The 24548-nt window shown below is 42.6% G+C and overlaps 1 long non-coding RNA gene across 1 annotated transcript; it reads right to left on the bottom strand.

Moving 5' to 3' along the window:
* Positions 1 to 6222: 6222 nt before the first annotated feature.
* Positions 6223 to 20271, bottom strand: LOC143839100 (uncharacterized). Its single transcript, XR_013231607.1, has 3 exons — positions 20137 to 20271; positions 17311 to 17818; positions 6223 to 7057 (listed from the first exon to the last, which is right to left on the bottom strand). It is a non-coding gene; the product is annotated as an uncharacterized LOC143839100 (long non-coding RNA).
* Positions 20272 to 24548: the final 4277 nt, after the last annotated feature.

The raw sequence follows: 24548 nt of genomic DNA on the forward strand, positions 1-24548 counted from the left end.
AAGATCCTGAAAGTAATGGAAATGTTAGATACCACGAAAAACACACCTGGAAAACTAGCCACCCTCTGGTGGCTATTGAAATTTCTTCCACCAGTCAATCTGTGTTTACAATGCTCAATACAACCAGCAGATTTTAATTGCATTAACTTTGCCGCACCAGAGGTGGCATAACTTCCATGCGAGTTAATTAGATTTGCTCAATTTAAACAGACACATTAATGCAGCTCAGCAAGGCTCAATTAAATCTGTTTTCAAAGCAAAATCACATTGTGAAGCATTCTGGGTAATGTGATGCAAATTGCCATATTGGCAGAGATGTTGAGTGAGTTGTTAGTGATGCCTATTGGCACAAAAGGAACTTTTTGCAGTCAGATTGCTAAGGAAAAAACAGCAAGACATTACTGGCCCACTTGCTTCTTGGGGCTTTTGAGGCTGATGCTGGTATCTTCCAAAGCCATGAAAGTTGATTTGTAACTGTTTAGAAGACATATGCACCTTCCAACATTGCTGAACTCTTGTGCCCACTGAGTCACAGCAGAACATTCTGACATGAGAAGGTTTTGAAATAGTTGTCTTTTCTTAGCACTTTAGCTTCTATTCAGTTGAAGTAATTTGTACAGGTCTTTATTTATATTAAAAATTTTCTATCCTGCTGTTCCACCAGTTGGTCTTTAAGGTAATGTGCATACATATGGTAAAACAAAACAAGAAACATCAGTACCTGATTTAGAAAAGCTAGACTTAATAGAAAAGCACAAACAGAAAGAATAGCAGCAAAAGAGAGAGTACTGAAAGGCAGTTAAGCTGTGTGATATTCACTTACACCTTATTGAAATAACACTCTTAGCCCCTAAACAAAAAGAGAGTAACTGCCAGGTGAGTGTGTTGGGGAGAGGATTCCTTGATCGGAATACCAATAAATAAATAAATAAATAAATAAATAAATTAATTAATTAATTAAATTCTGACTCCGGTGGTCATTTTCCTAAGTTTAGGACACTCAGAATGGGACCCAGTTAATATTTTAAATCAGACTGGTGCAGCAAAAAGTGATGTAACTTGGGGGACAGATGTGGCAAACAATTTTCTTATGAAGTACAAATAGATTCTGAACCAAATACTCAAGCAGATAACTGAGAAATGTAGCAGAAACGTTCTGTCCTAGCCTTTTTCATTCTGTGCTAGCTTTCTAGTAACAGCAAATAATTAAGCAGGAAAATTCCTTAAAAATAGGATTGCTTGCCTGCCATCTGAAATAGTACAGTCTATTCTGTCACCCTCAGCTCTCTCTCTGCCACCTCATTCTGTCACATGTGTCATTGCTTCCATGCAATTGACCTTTCTGCAGCTATTCATGGCTACAGCCAAATACAGCCAATGATAATCCTTTGTCAAAACAGCCAATCAATCAAAGAATTATCATTGGCTGTATTTGGCTGTGACACAGATGTAACAGAATTGATTTTTGCTATATATTCCCTGTCACGTAAGAAGAGCATAGTCTGACGAAGAGTGCTTGCACTCAAAAGCTCACGCCTTGAATAAATCTTTGTTGGTCTTAAAGGTGCTACTGGACTCTGATTTTATTGTCTACTTCAGACCAACACGGCCACTCATTTGAATCTATGGTTTTTATTAGGAAGTGAAACAACTTTGTAAAAAAGAGAGGAGAAAGTCCTAGCAGTCTAACTGATTAAAGGTTGTTTTGAAGGTAATCAGGGAGGGAGTATGTGCAAGGATCAGGAAGTCATTTATTAAGCCAGTAAGGACCCTGGATGAGATTTTTTGAATAATATCCAGAAATTTCTATTCTAACTATACTAAATGCACACCTCCTTTGATGCCCCTATATAATACTATTTATATGCTTTTGAATATGCTACAGCTCTAGTATATTCCAACAGCCCATACACCATGGGTGCAGTGCCTGCCCTGGAAGAGCTTTTGCATTCTCTCCCCCACCCACATTTCCCTTTGCTGTGGGTCATGTGGCATTTTTAAAAAAATTAAAGGAAAGAGCAACATAATTCTGGGACGCCCTTCACCAACTTGTATTTTCCTCTTTGCCATGGCATGCACAGCATTTTTTTAAACAAATCTGGAAGATAGAGACAGACTCCTAGTGCCAGTCAGCTCTTAAGTGGGATTTGGGCTTCTATGTTGAGTTTTTAAAATTTTTCAAGTGCCTTTTTATTGTCAGTGGTGGCATCAATGACCGAGACAAGGCAAGGAACTGACAGGCTGCTTTTGATACCCTCTGAGGTTCTTGTGTGGGACCAACTGAAGCAGCTTCACAAGCAAAACAGCACATGTGGCCATAATAGTTGGTGGCATTGTTCCCTGTTGGCCATCTTTTTGGAACATCAAGGGACAGCCATTTTGAGTAAAAAAATAAATTGGAATCCCATTGCCTTAGCCTTCCTTTGGTAGCCAGGCACCATCCATATTTCTAGAACAGGCCTCTTAGGCTGACATATATACAAAAATAAAAATTAGAATTAAAAAGAAACCTATAAGTTACACAGGAAATAGCCTTGGACATATCAGATTAACTAGACATTCAGGAGAGAGCTTGTGAATTGCCACAACTTAGAATTGTGTGGCCAGTTTACGCTTTTACTTTAAACGTTTGGCAGGAGTTGATGTGAAAGTCCTCTTCCTCAGCTATTCTTTAAAATTAATTTTTCATGCTTACTTCGCTGAAGGCTTAGGGTGAGTTGCAACAGATAAAACATACAATTAAAATTTTACAAAACTTTAAAATATAAAATCCTAACTTTAAATTGCATAAAAATTAGCTTTCAAAAGATACAAAATACAATACAAGACACAAACTGTTTGCCCAGGGCTACATATTTCCCAGAAGGGGCACTCCACAAAGGGGCAAAGGGCAGGAATAATGCTTTGTGCAAAGGAATACATTTTATGAATATTATCAAATGCACATGCCCTAACAATGCCTTCTCTGATGTCCTTGCAATAGATATATACATTGGAATTGGCCTGTGATAACTGGAATAATGGGAAACTCTTCCAAGAAGAAAAAATGCAAATGCGAGTTGCACATTGAACATTTCCCAACCTATTATCAAGAATGGTTCAAGCTCTAACATTATTTTGGAAAAGAAAAATATAGATGATACAAGTATTCCCATAGGATTCATTACTGTGATAATTTTATTTTGTTGTTTCTAGATGCAACAGTTGCATGAATGCCAACACAAAATATATCTCTTTTGTTAAATATGCACTTGAGATTCTCTAAGGACTGCAATAACAGTTTTGGGATAATTTGCTATGTATATGATAATATAAAGCAAGGCTCATCTATGCAGACTCATTCTCTGATAAACTGATTTAAATAGTTATCTTTTATGCAGTTTTATGACATTTTGTTTAATATTAATTTGTGGTTTGAAATTCATAGCTTAGCAAATGTCTCATGGCCTCCAGATGACCTAACTATTTTATAAAAATGATGTAACAAAAAAGCCATAAATTTTATACCAATATACTTTTGGGAAATTGGATGTTTAGAAATTATTGTAATGAGTTCCAGTGTAATGATATGCTGTAATTTTGCAACCACTTGCATATTAAATACTATCAAAAATGAGGTTTATCTTGGAAACAGAAATGAGAATTTAAAAAACCTTTAAAAGTGTTAAAGCAAACTCACAAGTTCAGTCCTTCATTGTTGATTGCTTACATTTGGGAGTAATATTGTTGCTTTCCAGGGAGACCTCGGTAAAAGTTTTATGTAAGCCAATGCATGTTGTAAAACTGTTATTATTCAGTCACCCTCGGAGAGCCAGACTTTTTAAATGTCTTGGAAAGCAGAGCTAGGTATTTCCATAAACCAACATACAGTTGAATATATATGGAGAACTAACTATCATTCATAGGGAGGGGATGATGGAGTTGCTAAGGTGATAAAAAGCTTGGAATTACTGGCTCAGTATTATTTTGCTTTTATCCTGCTTATTTTACATGAAGAACTTTGAGGTGGGGTATACTGGCTTCTTCCCAACACCAGACAATGAGGTCCAGGATCAGATCCTAAGTTACAACCTGATTAAAGGGAGATTGCATAAATGCAAGTTATTACAACACTCAATACTTTGACATACCTTGGACTCAACAAGGACAAAGGTTTTTTATCTCAATATGCGTGCTAACCTTATGTAACTTGTGTATCCACATTCCTAACAATTTATTGGCTGGTTTGGTAGAGAGTTATCACATGGCTGTGTTTGGATGCTATGACACAGTTTACTAATATAACAAGATTAACTTTTGCTTATATATTCCTACTGTTATGATGGTCAGTTCTTAGTCTGACGAAGAGTGCTTGCACTCTAAAGCTCACGCCTTGAATAAATCTTTGTTGGTCTTAAAGGTGCTACCGGACTCTGATGTTATTGAACCTGATTCTTGTTTCTCTTTCCTTAGCATTTCTCTTTCCATGCTTGATCATTCTTTTTACTGGGATTACTGAGTACATATACTTAAAACAAAAATAGAATGCTGAGAAGGAAGACTTAGAAAATGTGTTTGGTACTTTCAAGTGCAGGCACTGGTGCAATGTGCAGTAAAGAAGTCTTGCATTCTTCTGAGGTAACAAGATTCACTAGGGGGAAAACATAATTCTAGGAAAAGTTTTATTTATTTATTTGTTTGTTTGTTTAGATTTTTATACAGCCCTTCTCTACAGCTCTAGGCAGGTTACATAAAACATTTACATAGAACACTCTCAAAATCAATATAACAATATAACAATAACAATATGATACCAACAAGAACAGTATTTTAACAACAACTTTGACACTCCCTCATTAGGTTCAGTCCCTCAGTCCGGGGGGGGGGGACCTGTAGATGTTATGGGTCTGTCGGCCTCACCAAATGCCTGGTAGAAGAGCTCCCTTTTGCAGGCCCTGCAGAATTGTAGAAGTTCCGGCAGGGCCCTGATCTCTTTAGGGAGCTCATTCCACCAGGTGGGGGCCCAGACTGAAAAGGCCCTGGCAATTGTTGAGGTTCGATGTGCCTCTTTAGGGCCAGGGATCCACAGCCTGTTGGAAGTGGCAGAACATAGCTCTCTTCTGGGGGTATAAGGAGGAAAGCGGTCTCTCAGATACACTGGGCCCAGACTGCGTATGGCCTTAAAGGTGATTACCAAAACCTTAAGATTAATCTGGAATTCAACTGGGAGCCAACCGAGTTCTTGGAGTATCGGCCGGATATGAGATCTCCATGATGTCTTAGTGAGCATCCTGGCTGCGGTGTTCTGCACCAGTTGTAGTTTCCAGATCAAGGATAAGGTAGGCCTGTGTAGAGCAAGTTGCAGAAGTCCAGTCTAGAGGTGACCATCGCATGAATCACTGTGGCTAGGTGCTCTGGTTCCAGGTAGGGCGCTAGTAGTTTGGCTTGGCGGAGGTGGTAAAATGCCAGCTGTGCTACCTTTGTGACCTGGGCTTCCATTGTAAGGGAAGAATCCAGGATCACGCCCAGGTTCCTGGCAGAGTGAGTCGCTAGGAGCTGCACACCATCCAGGGTGGGCAGGTGCGCTTCCTCCCATGGCCCTTTCCTACCAAATCACAGGACCTCCGTCTTTGCAGGGTTGAGCTTCATCCATTCTTCATCTGCTTGATCCATTTTGTCACTGCTTCCAGGCATCTGGCTAAAGATTCTGGGGGGGAAGTCAGGGCAGTCATCCATCAGGAGGAAGAGCTGGGTGTCATTTGCAGATTGGTGGCAACCCAGCCCAAACCTCCAGACCAGCTGAGCAAGAGGGTGCATGAAGATATTAAATAGGATAGGGGAGTGGACTGCTCCTTGTGGGACTCCATATGTGAGCTGGTGACACCTAGATACTCTCTCTCCTATTGCTACCCTCTGTCCATGACCCTGGAGGAAGGAGATCAGCCATTTGAGGGCTATCCCCCGTATCCCAGCATTGGCAAGGTGGTAAGCTAGGAGCTCATGATTGACTGTGTCAAATGCTGCCAACAGGTCTAATAGTATCAGCAGCGCTGACCCGCCTTGATCCAGTTGGTGGTGGAGGTCATCCGTCAGGGTGACTAGTGCTGTCTCCACCCCATGGCCAGGCCGGAAGGCCGACTGAAATGGGTCAAGGGCTGATGTTTCTTCCAGGAATGCTGATATTTGGCCCGCAGCAGCCCTTTCAACCAACTTCTCCAAAAACGCCAGATGCGAGACGGGGGGGGGGGGTAGTTGTCAGGCTCCTGTGGAGCCAAGGATGGTTTTTTGAGCAACGGGCTTACCACTGCCTCTTTTAATCCCTCTGGAAATTCTCCCGTTGAAAGGGAGAGGTTGATTATTTCCCGGAGGGCAGCTCCTGTTCTTATGTCTATTGTTTTTAGGAGCCACAATGGACACGGGTCTAGAGGGCAAGTGGTTGGCCTTGTTGTTGCTATTATCCTATCCACTTCATCTAATGAGAGTCATCTGAAGTAACCCATTATTCTCTCCAAAGACGGCCTAGTAGACTTTCTGTGTCCAAAGTTGGAGGGAGGTCATGGCGGAGAGTCGAGATTTTGTCTGTGAAGTGACTCGCAAATGCCTCACAGCTAATGTCCAATTGGCTATTGTTTTGGCACCGTTCATCGAGGGTGGTGAGAGATCGGACTACCCTAAATAGTTGTGCTGGGCATGAGTTTGTAGGTGTGATGCTAGTCGAGTAAAAGTTGTTTTTCACTGACTTCACTGCTGTCTCATAGGCTCTTAACTGCGTTCTATAAGATGCTCTCGATTCTTGATCATGAGTCTTCCTCCAAACTCGCTCTAGTCATCTCAGTTCCCGTTTCTTCTCGCGGAGTTCCTCGGTGTACCATGGGGCCCTCTTGAGACGGGGATGGAGAGGACGTCTGGGAGCTAGCTCATCAATGTTACTTTGTTACTTTATCGTTACTAGGAAGGCTGTTAATGCGTATTACTATTCTGTGTTTTCCTCCAGTATCTTCTGGGAAACAGTTACTAAAAAGACTGAACATTATGGAATTGGCAGTCTATTTGGAGGTACAGAATGATGTAGGTCCTGCTAAAACAAGAAAATGAAATAATTATTTAATGTTGTTTATTGTGGAGCTCTTCCTTGCCCCTTCTAAGGGATTGCCCTTCTCTGCTGTGATGACTACAACACTGGCTGCTAGGTAATACGACATAGACTTGAATCATAGAATCATAGAGTTGGAAGTGGCCATACAGGTCATCTAGTCCAACCCCCTGCTCAACACAGGATCAGCCCAAAGCATCCTAAAGCATCTGAGAAAAGTGTGTATCCAACCTTTGCTTGAAGACTGCCAGTGAGGGGGAGTTCACCACCTCCTTAGGCAGCCTATTCCACTGCTGAAGTACTCTGACTGTGAAATTTTTTTTCCTGATATCTAGCCTATATCGTTGTACTTGTAGTTTAAACCCATTACTGCGTGTCCTCTCCTCTGCAGCCAACAGAAACAGCATCCTGCCCTCCTCCATCCGTGTCTGGCTACAAGCTTCCTTGGCTCCCCATCTCAAAAGGAATTCTATGAGGACATGGTCACTTCCCCCTAGGGTTCCCACCTCCTTCACCTCATCCACCAACTCTTGCCTGTTGGTCAGTATTAAGTCCAGTATGGCTAAACCTCTTGTGAGTTCATCTGCCATTTGATAAATGAAATTGTCAACCAGGCAGGTCAGAAAGTTGCATGACTGAGGACGCTATGCACAGGGACGCACGTCCTCATGACTGAGGACGCACAGATCTCAGAAATTGAAGTCACCCATGATGACAAGGTCCTGCCGCTTGGATATTGTCTCAACCAGCTCACAAAGTGCAGCATCCACATCCTCTCATTGATCAGGCGGTCGGTAGCAGTCACCAACCACCACACTGTTTGTTTTCCCCTCGCTTATTTTCACCCAGATGCTTTCCACTGTAGATATACTCTCCTTCACTAGAATTTCCTGACAGCTAAGTTGTCAGGAGATTCACATACAGTGCCACTCCTCCACCTCTTAGATCTATTCTGTTTTTTCTGAACAGTTCATATCCATCCACTATTACATTCCAGTCATGAGAATCATTCTACCAAGTTTCTGTGATGCCTACTAGATCATACTAGACGCCTACTAGATCATTGACTCACTATTCAACTGGCTTTATTCCACCTTCACCGCATAGACATACCGCGTTCTCCCTTGGGCACACCAACCAATCCACCTTTCCTCACCCTCTGCCTTATATCTCCCTGTGAATCTCCACCTCCAATGATATAATCTTCCTCCCAACCATGCCTTTCTGGCCCACCCGTCTCTCCAGCATCTAGAAGCTGAGCTTCTCCATTACAGCAGTTAAGTTTCTTTCCACAGGTTCCAAGGTCGGTGTCTTCTTGGTCGGGCCCTTCCCTGGGGCGTGCGAGTGGGGAGGTTCACATGACAACTCCCCTCCTCTACGCCCCTCCCATGTGCTGACTGGGAATCTTCTCCATGTTGCTGCTGTTCTGTTGCCGATACCAGGTAAGTGTACTCCTCTTGCTTTCCCTTCCTATCCCCCAATTTCAATATCCCAAGTCCGGGCGGGCTCGTACAGCCCCCCTCGCCTTGAGACTCCTGCAGATAGTCTGAGTGTACGTCCTTCTCATTGTCTTTGTCTTTGTCCTGGCTTCTGCCGTTCTCGGCCACCCTGGATCCACGGTTTGTGCCCTTCTCTTGTCCCCTAAGGCCCGCGGCTTGTCTCTCTCTCTCTCCCCCATGCTCCCAACCATTCCAGTCCCGCCCGGACATCTTTACACCGCCCGTGGCGCCGCGGGCGCCATCTTTACACCGCCCGTGGCGCCGCGGGCGCCACGGACTAAATAAAACAGTAAGCCCTTGGAAGGCGGGCTGTGTCCGGGATGAGGAAGGGTGCCGATTGGCCCCTTCCTCATGACAGACTATCGGAGGGACCAATTGGCAGGCGCGAAGCGCCTGCCGATTGGTCCCTCCGATTCCTTGCCGGAGCAACTGCGAGCCGCGCGTAGCGCAGCTCGCAGTTGCTCCAAGCCAGCCGGCCTCTAAGAACCTCTAAGAACCTCTAAGAACCTCTAAGCTCTAAACCTCTAACCTCTAAGCCCGCGAGCCGCGCCCGCGGATCGGGCCGCGCCCGCGGATCGGGCCGCGTCCGCGGATCGGGCCGCGCCCGCGGATCGGGCCGCGCCCGCCGGCCGCGCCCACGGATCGGGCCGCGCCCGCCGGCCGCGCCCGCGGATCGGGCCACGCCCGCCGGCCGCGCCCGCGGATCAGGCCGCGCCCGCCGGCCGCGCCCGCGGGCCGCGCCCGCCGCCGCCCAGGGAGCCCCCGGCCTCTAAAAACGCATCGCCGGCACACGAAGATGGCCGCCGGCAAGAAGACCGCGCCAGGGAGCCGCCCGCCGAAGGAGCTGCCCGCCGAGAAGAAGCCACCCAAGGAGCTGCCCGCCGCGAAGGAGCTGCCCGACGTCGCTACAGCCCTCTCACCGGTAAGCTACCTTTCCTCACCCTGCCCTCGCCAGTCCCTCGCTCTCCACCCCCCTGCTAGGGCCCATTGTATTTGGAATGCAATGGGCTCTTTTACTAGTTTATATATATATCACAGTAATGATGACCATAATCTCCATACTAGTCCTATGAAATGATAAGCACATCATTTTAGATTTGAAAACATGTTATCCTGTATGTTTGAAGAATGGTAATTTCAAACGCTTCCTGGTTCAGGAAGCAGAACTAAAGGCAACCACAGGGGCAGAGTGTTATTCAACCTAGAAAGAAGTAGAAGAGCTGGGGGGGGGGGGTTTGGACCCCATTTTTTGCTACCCAAAGGAATCTTAAAGTGGTTTACAATAACCTACTCTTCATCTGAGAGCCTCTTGTGGCACAGAGTGGTAAGCGGCAGAGATGCTGTCTGAAACTGTCTGTCCATGAGATTGGGAGTTGGATCCCAGCAGCTGGCTCAAGGTTGACTCAGCCTTCCATCCTTCTGAGGTCAGTAAAATGAGTACCCAGCTTGCTGGGGGGTAAATGGTAATGACTGGGGAAGGCACTGGCAAACCACTCTGTATTGAGTCTGCCATAAAAACGTTTGAGGGCACCCCAAGGGATCAGACATGACTCGGTGCTTGCACAGGGGATACCTTTACCTTTACCTTTTACTCTGCATCTCCCCACAACAGACACCCTATGTAGGTAAGGCTGCCTGCATGTGGAAGAGTGGGGAATCAAATTCTCTGGATTGTAGGCAACTGCTTTTAACCACTATACCAAGAATTTGCCATGTTACAAGTGAAATGGTTGTCATCATCTCAGCTCTATAATACAATTCAGCTCTGTTCCATTACTCATGTTCTGTCATGAGATCTCCTTTCTACAGCTCTTGTCATTATAGATATTGTCACTAGTTCCCTTATAGTTTTATCTGGGAAGGTTTTGGTATCCTTGGTCCAGGTTATTACATTTTTGAGTGGTGATAGATGTGATGGTTTAGAGACAAGAAATACTTAATACGGGTTATCAAAAGCAAGGACACCTTGAGAAAAAGTACATCATAATGCGAAGAGGTACCTGCCTAACCAGGTGCATAAGCTCTGATTGACTGCTTAAAGCGGGTATGTGCCAGGTTCAATATGTACTGCTAACAGCCAACATTGCTAGCACATGATGGTATGGGAGAAAACCAGCACAGGCTGACCAATAAAATGTTCCTGCAATATCTCTGAACAGGCTGCATGAATACTAGCAACAAAAGAAGTAAAGCACATGAGGGAGTAAGGCTTGCTAAGGGTTTATTATTTGCAGTAATTATTGTGTTGATGTAGTAATATCTTGTGGCACAGAGTGGTAAGGCAGCCGTCTGAAAGCTTTGCCCATGAGGCTGGGAGTTCAATCCCAGCAGCCGGCTCAAGGTTGACTCAGCCTTCCATCCTTCCGAGGTTGGTAAAATGAGTACCCAGCTTGCTGGGGGGTAAACGGTAATGACTGGGGAAGGGAATGTCAAACCACCCCGTATTGAGTCTGCCATGAAAACGCTAGAGGGCGTCACCCCTAGGGTCAGACATGACTCGGTGCTTGCACAGGGGATACCTCTACCTTTACCTTTTTAGTAATATCTTTAGATCAAAGCTATAGATGACCATAATCTCCATACTAGTCCTATGAAATGATACGCACATCATTTTAGATTTGAAAACATGTTATCCTGTATGGATAGCAAAGCTTTGAAACATAAGTGCACAGTGGAAGGGGGGGTGAGTGAGAGTGAGGGGGAACTCCTGTGAGGTTTGGAAGCTATATCGCTGCCCAGGAGGCAGCCTGGATGGCTGCAGCTGCCCAGACCAGAGAGGAAGGAAAAGAGAAGCATCTCAAGGGAGTGGCTTCCTCCCCACCCTTGGCTCCCTCTCCTATGTCTACTTAGCACCTCGCAGAAGCAGCACCAATTGAACCAAGCAACTCCTACCACTACCTCCCATCAGCAGGGCTTTGCCATGGGGGGGGGGGTAGAAATAAAGCACGTGAAAGAGTGAGGCAAGAGCCATAGGGCTAGAACCTCCTGCAGTTCTCTCTGCAATGCCACAGCTGTCACCACCATCATCTTATGTGCACTTCCAGCAACCTGCAAACATTGCCTTCCATCACCCTGCTGGGGGAGGAGGAGGTGCTGCAGGGGAGAAAGGGCAGCTGCCACTGCAGGGAGCCCAAGCAGAGGAGCAATAGGATGGCCACAGGAGGTACCCCTGACAGGTGCTGGGAGAGAGCTGCCAGCTAGCCCTTTCCTTGGGATGGGGTGAGAGGCAAGGCCACAGGAATGTAGGTGGACCCCTTTCAAACTCCCTTAGGTAGTAAAATGTGGGGTACAGAAAAAAAAACAGTCCTTTTTCTTCAGTTTAAGCGCTGGTTCCAGGGGGGGGGGGTGGATATTATTAGCCAGGGAGACATTTTTTAAATTTCAGACAGGAAAGTGGAAGTGAAGAAACAACAAACCTCTGACCAAGACAGATCACACAAACACATATCCTGAACCTGAGGGCAGACAAAGGACCACATTCCAGCTGGGGGTTTACCAGTTCAAGCATGTACAAAATCTTTAGGCTTGTCTGCCCTAGTAACTTTTGATCAGACATTTTGGGGTAGGGAGGGTCTACAGTCTAAAGCCAACAATCCCAAAGCACACTAGCTTGATTTGAATCAAGATCATGTGGAGAGGAGTCTTCTTACCCCCCCCCCCGCACACACCATTTTACTGTCCTGAAATTGCCCCAGGAAGCTAGTATTGGTCCAAGTAACAGCACTGACCTGCTAGTTGCCCCAGAGTAATGAAATATTATCAGATCTTGAAAGCTGATCAGGGTAAGCTCTGCTTAGTACTTGGATGAGGGATAGCCAATCAAGTTCATGGTTGCTAAGCAGAGACCTGCAATGGCAAAACACCTCTGTTCCTCTCTTGTCTTGAAAACCCTAGAGGGTCACCATACACTGGGCTGCAACTTGACAACTCTTTTCACCACCATGTGTACTGCTGGGTTTCTTCAATGGCTTGGTATGATTGTTCTTAGTTTGGAAAATGTTAATGGTGAGGTTTAAATCCCCTCTTCCTGTGTCCCACAATCCCAATCCAGAGTAATCTCCTCTCTAACCCCATGCCCCTGTTATAGAGTTGCCAACTCCATGTTGGGAAGTTTCTGCAAAGGTGGAACCTGAGGATGGCAGGGTTTGGGATGGGGTGGGGGAGCGACCAGCAGCAGAATGAACACTCAATTCACTGAACTGAATTAGCTTCAAAAATGCAGTGCATAATGAACCCAAGGTAAAGCACACGTTGACAGGGAGAAGGGAGGAAAAAACAGAAAGAGGCAAGGATGGGTTTGTCTTTACTTCTGACACTAATGCTGAGCCCAGGGCCAGATTTTCCTGTAGGCTAACTAGGCTTCAGCCTAGGGCCTCAAGATCAAGAGGGACCTATATTCCACATTTTTATAAAGGTTAGTACCAATCACAACATGTTTCATTTAACATATTGATATATATCACAGTAATGATGTATTTTATTATTTCTTATGCAATTTACAAACTTAAAAATGGGAGGTGAAAGGGCCACATAAGTGGAATAGCCTAGGGCCTCTTTTCATGTAAATCCGGCCCTGGCTGAGCCTTATCACAACACTTGGAGGGGGCACATAAAGCAGAAAAAACAGTTTTACAGCACAGAGACAAAATGAAAGCATCACTAAAACGGAAAACCATAGGCGAAAGCAGCTACTCCTGCCAGAAATCAATCAGCGAAGGCCAATCAACAACACACGCACACAAGGAAGAAAAAAATGTCAGCGATCAGTTTTTTCTTATTAGTATGCAAAGCTAAACTTAGTGGGGCTTTTTGCACGGCTTCAAAATCGCACAATGGTTGCCAATTGGAAACGCTATTGATTTGCCATAATGCACGACGTCGTAGACAATCTGCCACACACCTGAAACCAATCTGCAAAAAGCGCTTCCTTGTAGCGCTTTCAGGGGAATCCCAAAAAGTGGATTCACCCTCCGGAAAGCGCTACACTATTGCAACCAATCTGCAACACTAGCGAAAAAGACCTGTGCGTTAACATTGTTGCGGTTTCTTCAAAGTCCCTCCTCCTGAGCCTGTCCTCCAAACTTCCGGCGAAGCGATCGCCATTTTTTTTTCTCCGAGCGAGCGGGGATAAACGCACCAGCAAGCCTCTTTCTGTTTAGAGGCTTCCCTGGCTTCAGTCCTTCACCTTTAGTCACTAAGCACAAACCACATAAAAGCCCGTTTGCTGAAATAAAGTCCCTTTATTTTTTACACATTAATTCAGCCGAAAATCGGGCCCGTGAGAGAGGGGGGGGATTTTTTTTTTTATCACTCGAGGCAGCGTGGCAACGATTATACGATCAAACGACAGCTCACATTAGGCAGCTGGATGGGTCTCTCCGTTGCAACGAATCTACACAGATTCGTTACAATGGGTCTGTTTTTTTTAAAAAAAAACCTTTCTTAAAGGGAAAGGGGCTGTTTGGGAGCATGCTAACGGCTGCCCATTGGCTGCTTGACGGCCAGGGGCGGGACGAGCTTGGCAATAGCGCTTCCTTTTCTGCCGAGACCGGAAGCTGTGGGAAACGCTACAAAACGCAACTGGATTCCACTACAAAGGCAGGTATGCATAACGACGAATTCCACTATTTTAAATGGCGATTTTTCATTCAGTGACCAATTTGCAACAAAGATCCCGGTGCGTAAAGCCCCAGTGATTTGGAGGCTGGCATTAGCATTGCTGGTGGAAAAGGAGGGGGGAGAGGGCAGGAACTTATAGCATGAGGAATTAGATGAGAAGCAATTCCCAGAAAGAGGGGTATGGAAAGTTTCTCAGTCTCCCCCCTTCTTGTAGTGCAAACCCAGTGAGGGATGCTTTGAAGACCCTCCTCCTGTCTCCTCATATGAATGTCTCAGTCTGTCTGCCTCTGTACAGGTCCCATTTGTGTTTGTTTGTTTTTTCCTTTGAATACACATTGAGTAATTTTCATATTACCCTTTACACATGGCCAGCTGAATATGTGATCTAAATATTGTATTTATTCAGATACCCTGGCTCTATTTGTAAAGTGAACATGCAAACTGGGGACTGTGGCTTCCTTCATTGAGTCAGATTCAGAATCAGTCCTTCTCATGTTGATGCTTCCTCTTTCCTGATGCCTTCTTCTTTTCCTAGCATTTTTGTCTTTTCCACTGACTCTTGTCTTCTTTTGCTGTTCCCAAAATATGATAACCTCAGTTGAGTGATTTTAGCTTCTTGGGAGAGTTCAGGCATCCAGTGATGCAAACATAAATAAAATGATTAGTGTATGTTTATTTGCTTTAGGATGCTTTGGGACGATCCTGTGTTGAGCAGGAGGTTGGACTAGATGGCCTGTATGGCCCCTTCCAACTCTATGATTCTGTGATTCTGTGACCCAATTAAGGTTGCTGCAAGAGACTATCCCCACCCTAGCCAGATCTCAGGAGATCTCAGACGTTAAGCAGGGCCAATACAAAAGCAGGTAATGACAAACCACCTCCAAACATCTCTTGCCTTGTAAAACCTTATGGAGTCCCTATAAGTCAGTCATGAATTGACATCAAAAAGAAAAACAGAGGAGATGGGTGTTAAAAATTATCTGGCTTGGTATACCACTGTTTGGGATTCTCCAAATTGCTGAATGATGACTGTTATGTCATCTTGTCCAGCTATCAGCATATATTCATCGTCTTCAATGTTCTTGTGGCCACACTGATGGTTGTGGGAGTTTTGGAACCAGATAGGACTAGTCAGGGGATTCCAATTTTGCTGGTGCTTTGAAAGGAGCTTCCTCCTTTCTGCTACAAATCCTGATTCCTTCCCCTTGGTCTATTGGTATGGTGCATTGCTCCTCCTCTAAATATGTCTCATTCCACTATAGAAACAAGGAATGGGCACAGAGATTTAAAATCCAGAATGGTTTCAGATGTATAAAATGTACATGTCAACACTGTCCCCACTGAGATTAGGTTGACTGCAGCCTAAAACTGGAAGAAATAGCCTCAGGGAAAATACAGACACAGAAATCTAGAGCAGAAAAATTGCTGTAGAAAATTGATTTCTTACACAAACTTTACTACATGATAATAACTTCAGTATATTTTATAGATTTTTGGCTTAATGCTCTTTGGCTGTGGCTGAAAAATAAAGTTTTCATGTGTGTTTGCTTCACAAAAGGCTATACCTCCGGAAGACAAAGGCAACCTTGACTTTAAATTCTTCCACCCAGGGTGTTGGTAGATTAACATCCTACTTGACACAAACATTCCCTGCAGTTCATCAATAACAAGGTCAAATGGGATCGTCTGATACATGGGGCAATGATGCAAGTTAATTTTATGCCTGCTATCCAGCAGAGCAAATTGCCTTCCAACACTACTAGCATAAATTAATTGTGCCCACAACCAATTTAATTTACACTTTCCAACCTGATGTCTGACCTTTATTCCATTATCTTCCATTTTCTGGCCAATCTCACTGATGTCTAAGAGATGCTCAAATCAGTTATTTGTTAGCTTGACTTTCTCTTAAATCTGCCCATTATCCCCATTTTCATTTGTTGGATTCTAGGACAGAGAATTAGTATGCTTTTATTTGCATAATTGTTTTTAGCATTGTCATAGAATAATAGTGACTAATGCTGAACATGGCTCCAGAATGCATATCAAAAATCTACACAATGGGGCCCAGTACAGATAGGGGGATTTTTTACAAATCGAGGGTAAGTTCCAGGTTTGGAGGGGGGCAAAAAGTAGTGAGGGATTTAGTGAGTCTTCCAAATAGGTGAAAATAGGGTTTTTAATGCTCCCTAAGAAGATACCAGCTTCTATTTTGGGATTGCTTAGCAAGCCCAGTAAATAATATTGCATTAAAAGCTGCTGAGGAGAAGAAAGAAGGAAAGAGACTGAAAATAGTTAAATGGTGGTATAGAAGGTGGAGGAGATAGAGGATGGTGAGGGGCGGCATTGGCATAGGGGGTTCAAATAAAAAGGCATGGCAGCAAGAAGGAAAGCAGGGGAAAGATGGCTTGAGCGAGAATGGAATATTTTTCAGGTCCTCACTTGTCCCTTTCTTTAAAAAGCTAAATATGAAGTTGTAAGGAAAAATACCCATGAAAACGTCTAATGTAAATTTGGGATCCTGGATAGTGTGCTGGTTTTCAATTAGTTTGTGGTGGATAATAGTTTTATAAAACAATGCATTACTACAGATATATTTAAAAATATGTTTATGTAGAGATATCTATGGTGTTTCCAGGCTGCATTAATTCATATGGATACATATATAAGGTTAATTGATAAAATGCATATTTTAATGAGTGCATTCTTAACATATTTATAAAAAGTCTATTCTGACAAACCTATTAGTATCTTCAACACTGACTAATTCGACAAAAAATTACACCATGCATTACATTAATGTAGATAATTAAAGGAGAGCGATGACATGAGTCCATTAAAAAAAACTTATCCCAAGATAAACAGGTCACAAACAGGGAGAGCATTCTAATAAGAAATTCCTAATCAATTAAATAGGCTATAAAATTATCTTTCAACACTAGCTGTCCCACCTGATAACAGTAAACATCCTTGACTACCTAATTATCTCATAACATCAAGCACTATAATGAATTTATGTATGTTTGAATATCTACTTAAAATATATAAGAATTAGTTCTTCATTCTTGCTACTTTTTTATAATGTAATATATTTAAAAATAGTGATTACAAGATTCTTACACATCTGAACATATGTTGGCCATGATCCAATACATTCATTCCATCTTTGAACTATATCTTCATTTCTGTGCAATGGAACATTCTCGCCATCTTACGCATCCTGCAAATCCACCCAACACATACTATCTTTTGATGTAGACTGTTTCTAAACCACAAACAACCATGATATTATGTTACTCCTTTGTTTCCAGCTCCTCTTCAAGGCTGTTCTATTCGAGTCTCAGGACTAGCTTTGAGACAATGCCTGCAGAAACATCATCCATAATATTTTCAGTCAAGACCAGCTACTGTTCCTCTATATTCCAGCCATGTCTGTGACTGTTGGAATATGCAAGATCTGTAATGTGCATAATTGAACATTACGAGGAGTGCCCTACATGGGCCATCAGATTTAGCATAGTTAGATTAGTAAATTCCTAGAATTGTTCAAATACTTTCCTCCTGTGTCCTGATTGACTCAATAGGAGACTTCTCTCTCCTTTGAACACACTTCCTCCCAGCATGCCTCCTAAACAGACAGGATGAAAGGAGAATAGTTAGGCAGTTAGGATTGTTTCTCTCTTTCTATATAAAGTTGTTTCTCTTTTTACAATAAGACTGTTTTATTCTTTTAAGCAGCTTGGCACTTTGGTCTCTTGCATATCGAACAAGCCTCTCTGTTTTCATCATTCGACTAAGGTATTAAATGACAACTTACAAGAGCACTATTACAAATGTGAACAGTTAAGTATCTATTTGAACCCTAAATTCACAAAAATAAATCATTCAAAGCTATGTAACTGAATGGTCTTCCATGTCAAATAGCAATGCTTCTTCCCCACTCCACCGTACCAACTAAATGCACATGCCTTTTCTGTTCATTATAGTGGAAATCTGAAAAATAGTTTAAAAACACAAAAGAACTAAAGGGCTTTTTCTGAAGCTAAATTGAACAAAGAAACCTCTTCTTTGAAGTTTTCTCAGTACGGTTCTTTGCTTCTTTGTGTTTCAAATAGTTTTTGAGATAAAAAAGCATTTCTCCATTCTTTGAGGAGAAATTGAAATTCTCATGTGAACTTAACTGTAGTAATACTACTAGAAACTAAGGATAAAAGACACTACAAATAATTATTGTGTATTCTCTGTTCAAATGACTGGCAGAGAAAGCAGAAAACCACATCTGCAGTGATTCTGCTCCAAGATCACAGTTGCCATTACATTGGTCATTCCTGCATAGTTCCTGATTGTAGAACAGGCTGCTTTAACTTTTCCTAAAGACTAGGGTACATTTTTATTTTAATTTATTCTAGTTTTTTACAGCAACAACAGTGCCCCAATAATTCTCAGTCAGAACATTTAACAGGATAAATAAACAAATAATATGCTCAACAGTCACAATAAACTTTAATCCCTTTACTTTATTTTAAACTGTTTTGATAAAAGATATAGAAGAAGAAGAGTTGGTTCTTATATGCCGCTTTTCTCTACCAGAAGGAGTCTCCAAGAAGCTTACAATCGCCTTCCCTTCCCTCTCTCCACAACAGACATCCTGTGAGGAAAGTGGGACTGAGAAAGCTCTGGGAGAACTGCTCTGCAAAAACAACTCTAACAGGACGGTGACTAGCCCAAGGTCACCCAGCTGGCTGCATGTGGAGGAATGGGGAATTAAATCCGGCTTGCCAGATTGGAAGTTGGCTCCAAGCTGGCTCCTTTGCACTGATAACCTATCAAGCAGTTAACACTATCATTCTGCATATGTAAGTCAACATATAACTCTAGTTACTTTCACACTGTCTAGATAAATCTTCTAAACCTACTGGCCTGTGAGTTGTACTAGAGGAGACTGAGCAGTTTACTCAGAAATGAGCCAGAAATGTTTTGTGACCTTAGCCTTGACCCATAGCTTGTAGGTTAGAGAGGATCCAGGAAGACAGTCATCTGCCTTTTCCAGACTCTCATCCTGATTGTTGCCTCATAACCATTCTGCATGGATCAAACTAATTACGTGTTGACTCTCCATGATATAAATCTAACAGTGTGAAAGTTCTGGCAAGATTCTTTCAAGCTATTCCAAAGAGTCTATGTGTTGACGCTTGCTAGTGCTGTAATTAAATTAGAAGATGTAATCAGTATTGTAATAATTGCTCCATAATTATTTACTAATTTGTTATAGTAGAGCCAATGTTTTGCATAATTTCATCATTCCTGAACACTATTCATGACCCCTTATTTTCTCAAAGAAATTATATCTAAAAAATGGAGGAAGATAAATCTTTACATTCATAATATTCAAATCTGAAATGTATTAGAGATGCCATCTTTGACTTGCCAATGAAGGTACCTTTGAATATAGCTTTATAGATATTTGTAAGACTTCTTTCATACACCATTCTTTAGACTGCAAGTATATTTTGTACTTACTCAGGTCTTATTAAAACATAAGGTGTTTTACAAACTGTTCTGTCATTGGGAAAACTACTGATGAAAATGACGAACACAGCCAACATTCCTGATGCAATAAACAACATTATTCTGAGCTGCATGTTCCCTGAGAAGCAACACAAGCATAAAGGGTGTATTCAACATCTATGAAATATAATCCTATTAGAGGAGGCAACTGAATTACTGGGGCTTTGAAGCATAAAAGCTGCCGGCTATGTAGATTGATGGCCTCTTGATTCTTAAATGAAAGGGAGGAGAACACTGCACCATGTCATAAAAGAGGTCAGACTGTTATTCCATAGCCTATATAACTCAGTCAGCACAGTACTGAACGTAGGATATTTAGGTTAAATTTAAGAAAAAGAATCAAAACTGAAATTACAATGCTGTGAAATTAACTCTTACCTGAATGTTTTTAATGCATTCTTTCAGTCAAAACTGAAGTGGTCCAAGAATCTCCATGCCATAAAGGCAGATCAAGCAAAGCATTGTCTGAACCTTACATGGGTTCCTACTTACAAGTGTTCATGAGATCCAAGACTTTGGCACTATCCTGTTTCTGTTCAGCATATTTTATGTGGTTCAATGGGAGGAAACAGGAGACTGGGGATAAGAGACATCCTGTCTTGTGGAAAAACTGACAAAGTGGGACTTTTCTATTCCAGGCACTATTTTCTCTAAAGAATTTGAGAGTGGAAATGCTGAGGTGTTTATGTGCAAAACATTTTACAGTCTTTAAGGTGATTGCTTTCACAACATTAAAATACTTATTTTGATTTCATTTTTCAGATGAATGGTGGGACTTGGGTGATTTTGGCCAACAGTACAAATATGTCTATGGTTGAGGTTCCATTCTGAAAGTCTGTTGCACAGCATTCTGTCTATTGCTCAGCTCAGAGTGGGATGTGGGGGGAGGATTCATGATTAGAATCAGTGTGTTGAGCATAGGACCTCACCCAGCTAGTCACTGTTCCTCACAGAGAGTTGGGGGGAATAATTTGCATTATCCTGCACCACCAGGAAGTTAAAAAGTCATGCCTGTTAGATCTGTGGTGGATCTTGTGGGTCAATGACTCACAGACGCTAGAATCTTTATTGGTGCCAGAACATGATAAAGGTAGTGCCAAGACCACGGAGAACCCCACACAAAACTTAAATACAAAAAGCAGACAATAGATCTCCCTGTCCATGAGCACAATTTGCTAGATTCATATTGATTGATTTAAACTGATCCTTGCTGTACATTGTTCAGTTCCATGTTTGCTTGGATCCTGCCTCAGACCTCAAGCTCAGCCCTTGGCAGATGCACATATACAACAATGCCTGTCTATCTTTGTACTCAACAAAGTGTGTGCTCTGAAGCCAGCCTTACTGTGTTCAATGGAGCTTACTTTCAGGTAAATATAATTAGGATTCTCTTCCTTAAGATATTTAAGAGCTCTACCTGTCTTGTGATCCTGCCAGGACCAGCGCTGAAACGCTCTGGCCTGACCAAGAGAGTGAACCTCTATAAGGGATGGCTGCCTTTCAGTATAAGACTTCCCCGGTGAAGGAGGCACTTTGCCCTTGCATCAAGAACAGCAATAATGGAGCTGTTCAATCCATGCAGTGGGATAGGCTTCATCTGTCTCTGGTCCTCAGGAATGGTCAGCCATCCTGAAGTTCCTCATTTAATTCAGTGGCCTGCCTGCCCTGTTCTTTGTTCCTTTGGAGGACAGATGGCATTTTAAAAGTGTATAGAGAGATGCTGTCAAACCTCTGGCAAATGTTATGCACTTCTATTTGAAATGATCAGCACTTTCTAGTCATGATGGAACAAAGTAAGTGGGTGATTCCTCCTGTCATATTCTGGACTGATTTATTTTCTATGTATCTAGAAGTATATGGAAATATTATTATACTACTGGTCATATTTAAATATAGCTCCTAACAAGCACTGTTGTTTATCTGCTTCCTATTATAATGCTGTCTTTATATATTTATAACCTGTTTCTTAGCCATGCAGAATAATACATTTTTAAAAACTTGCATACAGCCAGCTAGATGTGTTGGAACTATAACTATGAAGTGATCATAACTCCTGATAATAGCAAGTTGATAACAATAGGAGATTTGGGTGAGGTTGCAAGCTATATAGAGATCATGCTCAGCTCTATAATGAACTCCCCCCCCCCCCAATCTCAGGGAGGCTGCAGAAACCTTTAACTGGTGCCTGGAGGCAGTTCTGGAGTAGATACACATCAATATACCGAAGCTTAATCCCAACAAAAGTGCTAATGATGGGTGGAAGGTAGATCTGGAAAGTGTCACCTGTTCTGAATGGGGTTGCATTCCCCTTGAAAGACCCGGTCAATGCTTTGGGGCCTACTGCTGGATAAGCAGGTAGTGGGTGTGGCTAGGAGTGCTTTTTACCAGCTTCAACTTGTTAGCCCAATGCGGTCTTCCCTTTGGTATATGCCTTGGTTACATCTAGATTAGATGATTGCAGTTCATTTTATGTGTAACGAAATGTGTTCAGTAATTTCAATTGGATTTTTTTTGTTTATTTTATTTTATTCCATTCATGTACTGCCCTCCCCGAAGGCTCAGGGCGGTTTTCATGAAATGGGAACAATACAATTAACTCAGTTTGTAGTAATGAAAAGTATCAATAACAACAATATAATGAAAATAACAAACACTGTAAAATGGTAGACTACTAGAAACATTGATTAACTTGTACTGAGACCCAGTGGTTTGGGTGGATCTGTAATGATTGTCATTGGAGGGAAGCTTGGGGGCCAGTGGGAAGTGATGGTTCCGACTGACCTTAACCAAATGCCTGGCTGAGGAGCTCCCTTTTGCTGGTCCTACAGAACTATTTGAGTTCCATCAGGGTCTTGATCATAGAATCAAAGAGTTGGAAGGGGCCATACAGACCATCTAGTCCAACCCCCTGCTCAACGCAGGATCAGCCCTAAGCATCCTAAAGCATCCAAGAAAAGTGTGTATCCAACCTTTGCTTGAAGACTGCCAGTGAGGGGGAGCTCACCACCTCCTTAGGCAGCCTATTCCACTGCTGAACTACTCTGACTGTGAAATTTTTTTCCTGATATCTAGCCTATATCGTTATACTTGAAGTTTAAACCCATTACTGCGTGTCCTCTCCTCTGCAGCCAACAGAAACAGTATCCTGCCCTCCTCCAAGTGACAACCTTTCAAATACTTAAAGAGGGCTATCATGTCCCCTTTCAACCTCCTTTTCTCCAGGCTGAACATTCCCAAGTCCCTCAACCTATCTTCATAGGGCTTGGTCCCTTGGAGCTCATTCCACCAGGTGGGGGCCAGGATGGAGTAAACTCTGGCCCTGGTTGAGGTCAAGTGGGCTTCCTTGGGGCCAGGGACCACTAGGAATTTGGAAGTGGTGGAGTGCAAGGCTCTTTGAGGGGTATAGACAGAGAGATGATCCTTAGGTATACTTGGCCCAGACTGCATATGGCTTTAAAGGTGATAACCAAAACCTTAAGTCTGATTCAGAATTTGACTGGAAGCTAGCACAGCTGCTGTAAGATGGCCTGGATGCAGGACCTCCAAGGTGTTGCTGTAAGGACACTTGCAGCTGTATTCTGGACCAGTTGTAGTTTCTGGATCAAGGATAAGAGCAGGCCGGTATAGAGCAAGTTGAGTAAAATGGGTTGTGGGGACCATATTTCTCCACTGTTGTTCATCTACACTGGCTCCCAATCTGTTTCTGGGCATAATTGAAGGTTCTGGAATTAACCATTAAAGCCCTATATGGTTTGAGTAACAAAAGAAACAGGGAACTTTGTGGCAAATTCAGCAAAAGATGAATAAACTAACCACAAAGATATATCAAATGCCAAAATTATTATACAATTGGAAAAGGTACACAAACATTTTAATAAAAAATCTACATTCTTTACATAGACTCAAAGATAATGTACAATGCAAATGATCAACAAAAGTAACTTCCACTCAGTGAATTAGTAAGGAAACTCCCAACAGAACTCTGGAGTTCAGCCTGTTTTGCAAAAAGCTTCTGCTGGGGAGCAAACAGATGAATAAGGCTTTTCTGTTGCTACGAAGTTGATTACAATTTCTGTGGAAGAAGTGGAATGAGGGGAATAAGCAAATGCTTTGCTCGTTGTCAGAGCCACAAACTGGTATTTAGAAAGCTTTTACTATCCAGCCCGAATTAAAGGACAATAAGGATGACACTTTTATTATTATTATTATTATTATTATTATTATTATTATTATTATTATTATATTATATTATATTATATTATATTATATTATATTATATTATATTATATTATATTATATTATATTATATTATATTATATTATATTATATTATATTATATTATATTATATTATATTATATTATATTATATTATTAGATTTCTAGCCCGCTACTCCCCTGAGGCTCACAGCAGGTAACAACATGTAAAACCCCCATAAAACCCCTAGTACATAAAACACCTAAAACAATCCCCAACCCACCCGACCCAGCCTACCTGATAGCGGCGGAACTCTGGGAAAAAAAACTATCCCTCCACCACAACCCTTTGCCCGGGGCCCTCTCACCTGCTGCTGGCTCCAGGCACTGAGGCATCTGAGACCAAAAAGGCTAGAGTCCAGGGCCAGAGGGTGGAAGCCGCAGGGGCAGGGCAAAGCTGGCTGTACCCTGAGTGGCCCTATTCCAACTTGGACAGCCAGACACGTCTCACCCCCTAGGCTGTTTCACAAATATACGACAATGAATAGGGATTTGCCCTGTTTAGATTCAAACATGCATAAGATTCAACCGCCAGG

Source organism: Paroedura picta, chromosome 5, assembly GCF_049243985.1.
Source record: "Paroedura picta isolate Pp20150507F chromosome 5, Ppicta_v3.0, whole genome shotgun sequence".
NCBI classification, from domain to species: Eukaryota; Metazoa; Chordata; class Lepidosauria; order Squamata; family Gekkonidae; genus Paroedura; species Paroedura picta.